General features: G+C 37.4%; 1 pseudogene; it reads right to left on the reverse strand.

Moving 5' to 3' along the window:
* Nucleotides 1-243: 243 nt before the first annotated feature.
* On the reverse strand, nt 244-1,261 carry LOC103551602 (olfactory receptor 8B8-like; annotated as a pseudogene).
* Between the last annotated feature and the right edge of the window lie 5,616 nt (nt 1,262-6,877).

Below are 6,877 nucleotides of genomic sequence, written 5' to 3' on the forward strand. Positions count from 1 at the left end.
CACATCCCACATAGCAGAACCAGAAGGACCTATAACCAGAATATACAACTATGTACTGGGGGCCTACGGGGAGAAGAAGAGAAAAAGAAAGAAAAGGAAGATTGGCAACAGATGTTAGCTCAGGTACCAATCTTTAGAGAAAAAAAAAAAACTGGAGAGGATATTGTGGAAATGGTGAGGAAAAAAATAAGAACAATTCCATAAAGACTGAAACTAAATTATGAAAGAAAATTCAAATTTGCTTTACCATATTAAGGAAAAAGATAAGGTAAAAATAGCTACTACCAAAAATTTTATAATTAAACCTACAGAAATGGTCTGATCTGTAACTACATGCACAGACAGATACTGTCTCTGATCAAAGCTTTCTACTACACAGCGTTTACTCAGAGCAAGTTTAACGTCTTTATTTCTCAAGGTACAAATTAAAAGATACATCAAGGGAATAAAAGACAGAAGAGACCTTTCCCTAATCCGTACAAATGGCAGAAGATGGTTTGAGATGTAAATACACTTGATCCAAAGAAGAGAGAAACAGCAATTATGTGGGAACTGCAGTTGCTGAAGGCTTCGGACCTTCTCTCTGTGGAGCAGATATAGAGGATGCTGGAGAGGATGAAACCATAAGAGACAAAGATGGTGACACTGGGCACAATGATGTTGATGAGCACCACAATGAAAACTTCCAGCTCTTTGATGTAAGTACTAGTGAAGGAGAGCTGGAGCACAGGGAGAATGTCGCACAAATAATGGTTGCTGGTGTTTGCATCATAGAAGGTCAGTTTCAGTATGCACCTAGTGTGAGCCATTGCACTAAAAAATGCCATCAAGTATGAACCAAGAATAAGGCTGGAGCACATTTTAGGGGACATGGTAACATTATACAAAAGTGGGATACAGGTGGTCACATAGTGATCATAGGCCATTGGTGTCAGCACAAGACACTCAGAAATAGCAAAAAAACTCAAGAAGTAAAACTGGGCCATGCACCCCATGTAGGGAATTGTGTTTTTCTTGGATACGAAGTTAATCAGCATTTGAGTGTTAAAACAGAAGAATAAAATAAATCTATGAAGGATAAATTAAAGAGGAAAAAGTACATGGGAGTGTGCAGATGTGAATTCAGCCCAATTAATACTATCAAGCCCAAGTTTCCTAACACAGTGACCATACACATTATTAGAAATAGGAAGAACAGGGGCAGTTGAAGCACTGAATGGTCTGTTAATCCCACAAAAATGAATTCTGTCCCAAGAACCATTTCCAGGAGCCATTCATCTCAAAAGGAATCTGTAGAGATGGGAGGAAAAAGTCACACAGAGAACAAATCAACGTTTTCCATATTATCTCCTATCACAGGAGTGGAGTATGTGCTGGGAAGATCTGAGACTAGATCTGCTTTGACTCATAGAATCTGCTTGGCTATTTTCATGAAACCGAGTGACAAGGACTTTCCCTTATTAGAGTCTTTATAAGCTAAATAAAGCAAAGAGCACAAACTTCACCTAGAATGTGAAGGTTATTGGCTCCACACAATAATGATAGCTAGGAAAACCAAAAGATGTTTGGACTTGGACAGAATCATCCTTCTCTCGTCTCAACATTTCTTCATTCACTTGAACCTTCCACTCATCAGTGAAACTTGAGGGAGAGATGCTAGCTTCCTGGTGCTGGCCACCAATGCAGATTAGACTTGTTGGGTTGGAAATGGAAACAATGTTTCTAATCCAAAAATAAGGGATCAGAGTCTAGGAGTAGTTACCTTACCGCCCTGTGCCACAGAGTAAAAACCACAAATCTAGAACACTGAGAGTTCCATCCACAGAGGGGGAACTTACTGACGGATATAAGATGTCCTTTGAAAACCCTATGGTCTCTGATCATTCCTGTACCCAGCTCAAGAGATATTTTTACCAATTTCACGTGAGTCTCAGGACTGCAAAAACAGAAAAGAAAGTAGCATATCCTAGATCCCTGGACTTCCATCTCAAAAAAAAGAACATGAGTATAAATGGAAATCAAATTTTCACTGTCCTTAGGCCAGAAAAACTTCGTGCTTCTTTATCATTGTTATTACCCCTGTGGTCCTGGGAGGGCAGCTTCAGGCTCTGAGGTTTGATCCCTTTGATTCTAAAATGATGCGGCACACTTAATTTCCAATTTTTCCTTGAAATCCTTCAGAACTACAGATCATAATTTCTGATTATCACGTTCAGTCCTCTCAAGCAGCAGACAAATATAAACAATATTATTTACTACTTGTAAGGACACAGAAGATTTAGTGTGAGTGTAATGATGTAATACACTCAGTTATAAACGGGGCAAAGTCTTCCTCAGGCTCTTCCCCAGGGAACAGTTTCTAGGTGTAATAGGATACTAGGGTAGTGTGATTACACCCAGGACCGTAATCTGTCTTTAGTTCCTTAGGGACCCAAAAGTTTATACAAGTTTGCCCTTCACTGTAGGAATTGTACATTCCCCAAGGAAGAGCCAAATCTAAACTCCCATTTCCCAGTCAGCAAGATGGCACAAGAGGAAGCACTGGACTCCCCTATTCTCATGAACACACTTATTCAAAAGTAATTCATGTACAGATTCCCTTTGTAAGAAATCCGGATACTAGTTAAGAGGGTCTTGCACCCAGTTCAAGTATGAACCAGTCATATTGAAAATGTTAGCGAAATTCAAGATATCCTCTTGTCTTAATACCTATCCTTGCACAGTACCTTGTGATTAGGACAAAATCCCCCGTTTCCTAGATTCTCCCTGGGGAGGGAAAGAGGTGTACCATGCATCCAATGCCCCCAAATTTTGGGGGGCTGTACCAAACACTGGCTTCTGGATAGCCTGTCTCAGAAAGCTGAGGGACACAGGACACAGCATACTTTGGCTGCCCAGGGGTAAAGAGAATCAAGTTGGTGGTTTGGCCTGGAAGTAGTCATAGCCCCTCCCCTTGGCTTAGCACAGAGCTAGCACTTGAAAATCCCTTTCTTCCAGCTTCTCAGTAGTGAAGGAGAAATGTGCTGCATGCATGACTCACCCAGTTTATATGGGGGTCACCTGGGGAATTGGCTTCAGTCTTGCTTGGTGGAGAATACTGATGGAACCCGGTACACTCAGGATGGCTGGGAGGCCACTAACAACAAAGAAAGTGGGTTGGACTGATACAAAGTTTGAGAGGTCTCCAGAGTCTCTAGACAAGATTATTGGTGTGGGTCTGATGCAGTACAAGGTCAGTCTATGAAAACTGGGACAGGTGGCTGTTTTGTCTAATGTACAGACATCGATGCAGAGTCCATGAAAATGAAGACACAGCAAAATATTTTCCCAAAGGGAACAAGATAAATCTCCACAAAGTGATCCTAATACAATAGAAATAAGTGATTTACCTGACAGGGAATTCAAAATAACTATCATATTGACCTTCACTGTAGTCAGAGAACAGTACAAGAACTAGGTGAAAATGTTCACAAAGAGACAGAAACCTTAAAAATACTAAACAGAGATCATGGCGCTGAAGAATTCAATAACTGAACTAAAAGCTTTACTAGAGGGGTTCAAAAGCAAACTAGATCTGGCACAGACAGGATCATTGAATTTGAAAAAAGGTTATCGAAAACTATTCAGTCAGAGGGCCAAAACAAACAAAGAATTAAAAATAGTGAAAAAAATTAAGGGGCTTATTGGACACTATCAAGTGGATCAATATCCACATTATAGAAACCCCAGTAGTAAAAGAGAATGAGAAAAGATCAGAAAGTTTATTTTTAAAAAAAGCTGAAAAATTACCAAATCATGGCAACTTTCCATTACTGTGACCCATTTGTAGAAAGATAAATCTCTCAGTAATGTCGTTATGAATATATACATACAAAGACAAATAGTGAACTACTTATTCACTCTCCACTTAACTGAGCCAGCCGGACATCCATCGTCAGACTCAGGTCTATCCTGATTTCCAGAAACAATGCTTATCCAGGAAGGTGAGATATACTCTAACCCGATATTCTGGGACTCAACACAAAGTACTTATTGCTGAGTCATCTCGAAACCTGAATTATAATAGTGATACTTGCTTCTGATTCAATCATTGTTTTATAATACCTCTAATGATTGAAGCACAGTCATTTCTCTATGCCTAAATATTTCCAAATTTTTATATTTCAAGTTTTTTTCATCACTGATTAAAAAAATGTCTGTAGAAGCCCTTCAGAGAAAAACATTGTTAAGAATGTAGAAAGGGTGAAGAAAATGAAATTATCTAATATGGGATGACAACTACAACCGTTTTACATTCACCTAAATATAATGACATATGACCTGCTACAAATCTATAAAATGGTGTTGTGCATTGCCCTTTCTCCCACATCACTTATGGAAATTCTTCATTGAGTGTCATAAAGGGATTGTTTCTGCCCAAGGCATATCTGGTCTGGATTACTCCATACATTACTCCACTTCTGTTGGTTTCTTCTGGGTCAACCATTCTGTACTAGGAAGACTGTTCCTGTATGCTTGGGCTTTTATTCTCAGTCTTTGCTTATGAATTAGTCTAAAATGTAATTTAAGTAGAGGTATAAACGAAGTTTTGTAATCTTAATTTACTGTGAAATTTAGCATAAATACTTATAAGTCTACAAAATATACTCCAACCATTATAAAAATGAAAGTTTGGCATGCTCCACTTTGGTGGCTGTGCTTCATGGATTTGCATCCCGGGCATGGACCTATACCTCTCATCAGCCATGCTGTGGCAGTGACCCCCATACAAAATAGAGGAAGATTGGCACAGATGTTAGCTCATGGGGAATCTTCCTCAAACAAACAAAGAGGAAGATTGGCAACAGGTGTTAGCTTAGGGCGAATCTTCCTCAGCAAAAGAAAAAAAAGAAGAAGAAGATAGAATATTGCTGGCATCCCAGAACCCTCTATGTGCCCATACTTGAAAGTAGTTCCATTTATTCTTCCATTATCCACCTTGACCCTTAAAATCCATGTCTGCCTTCATCACTTAAGGAGCGCCTCATGGTCACCTGCATCCAGCCCATAGATGGAAAAAGTGAATGTGGAAATGATTACTATAGTCTACCCTTCTGTATTTCCACTTATTGTATAGGCAAGTATAAAATGAGAACGTATTCACACATTCTAAACTAGACAATAGAGCTGTCAAATATAAAATGTAAAAGATACTTACTTGACATTTTTCTTATTTTAGGATTTTGCCTTTATTTGCATTCTGAAACATTTTTATTCAATAAAACCATTGTTCCTGTTCACTGATATTTAAAAGTAGGGTAAATTTTGCATAATAATAATATTTCCCTAATAGATTTAGAATCAAAACACCTAAGTCTTAATCGCAGCTCTACCACTTGAATGTTGTGATTTGGAACTAACCATGAGTACATCTGAGCATCAGTTTCATCATCTGGCAAATGAGAACTAAGATTCCCTCTCCTGAGTTTCTCATATTATTTCCTGGGGAATATATACACTGACAGATGTGACATTGCAGAAAAAATTGAAATACATAAGAGCAATTATAACAGTCATAATATAATACAGATGCTATATTAATGTTTATATTAATCTCTATATTAGTATATAAAGTGATTTAATTTAACTTTATGTCAGAAACACACATGAAACAGCCCAGGTGATTCTCCCAGGCCTCTAATTCACTGTGGAAAATGAAAGTCTCTATTTTGTACTGTAAAAATTCCCCAGACTTGAGTGTGATTTTATTTTTTAAAGGTGCATATTTTGTGTGACAATGGGCTGCATATAAACCAACTACTTCAACTAGTGTTCAGATGATAATACAATGAAATATCCCAATGCTCAAGAGAAAAACTGACTATGCTGTACTTAGGAAAAAATCCTACATCTGACCCCAACAGGCATTAATTCAATAAAAGAAATTTTAAGAAGTAATTTTAACTATATAAGATTGATTTTAGAATCTATTAATATGTAGTATGTAGCTTTACTCTGTTGCATTATGACAATCTACATTCACATCTTTCTCTTACTGTGACATTTATATTTGTGACATATAGCCCAATGCTACACATCACTAGGTGCTCATAGGTACAAAATGCTTGTGTTTATGTGTGAAAGATTAGTGAGCAGATTTAACACACAACCTTGGCCACCTCAAATAGTGATAAAATATATAAGCGTTTGGATGCATCTCTGAAATGTCTACAAAGGTTCCCAAATAGCACAATGACTTGAATCATTAACTTTTCTAAGTTTAGTATCATGTGTGTGCAATAAATATATATTAATGATCTATTACATTTCAGTTTCAAGTTTACAGATGTAAATATGAAATCTCTGCCAAAGATGCTTGATGCATAGTGTTTACAGATTTTATTTTACAGACTTAATGGAAACTGCTATATGTGTGAAACACTGGCATTTAAAGGGGATACATTCATGGAGGATGTGAAGACAGGAGTAGAAACAGAGCATGTGATTCCTGATTGCAATAGCACATTATAAGCGGCAGACAGAAACCTCCCAATGGCACAACATCACACGAGTATAACTTTTCTTGATCATTTTCAGGACCATTTATCTTTTTACAGGAGAGAAAAAAAAAAAACTCCATAATGACAACCCAAAAAGCAGAGATAAATGTATTCTTTAATGTCATTCTTAAACAGGTAAAATCATGAAACAAAGAAGAAATTGTGAAATGGTGAGGAAGATCTTTTATTGAAAAATTGGAAACAGATTGAGAAGATTCACATTTCCTTTACCATGGTAACAAAGATATAGGATAAGAAGGCCTCCACTTAAACTACTGTAGTAAAACAAAGAGATTCTATGAATCCTATGATTACATATAGAGAGACACTTTTTCTGA

The sequence above is a fragment of the Equus przewalskii genome, chromosome 6 (genome assembly GCF_037783145.1).
Source record: "Equus przewalskii isolate Varuska chromosome 6, EquPr2, whole genome shotgun sequence".
In the NCBI taxonomy this organism is placed as follows: domain Eukaryota; kingdom Metazoa; phylum Chordata; class Mammalia; order Perissodactyla; family Equidae; genus Equus; species Equus przewalskii.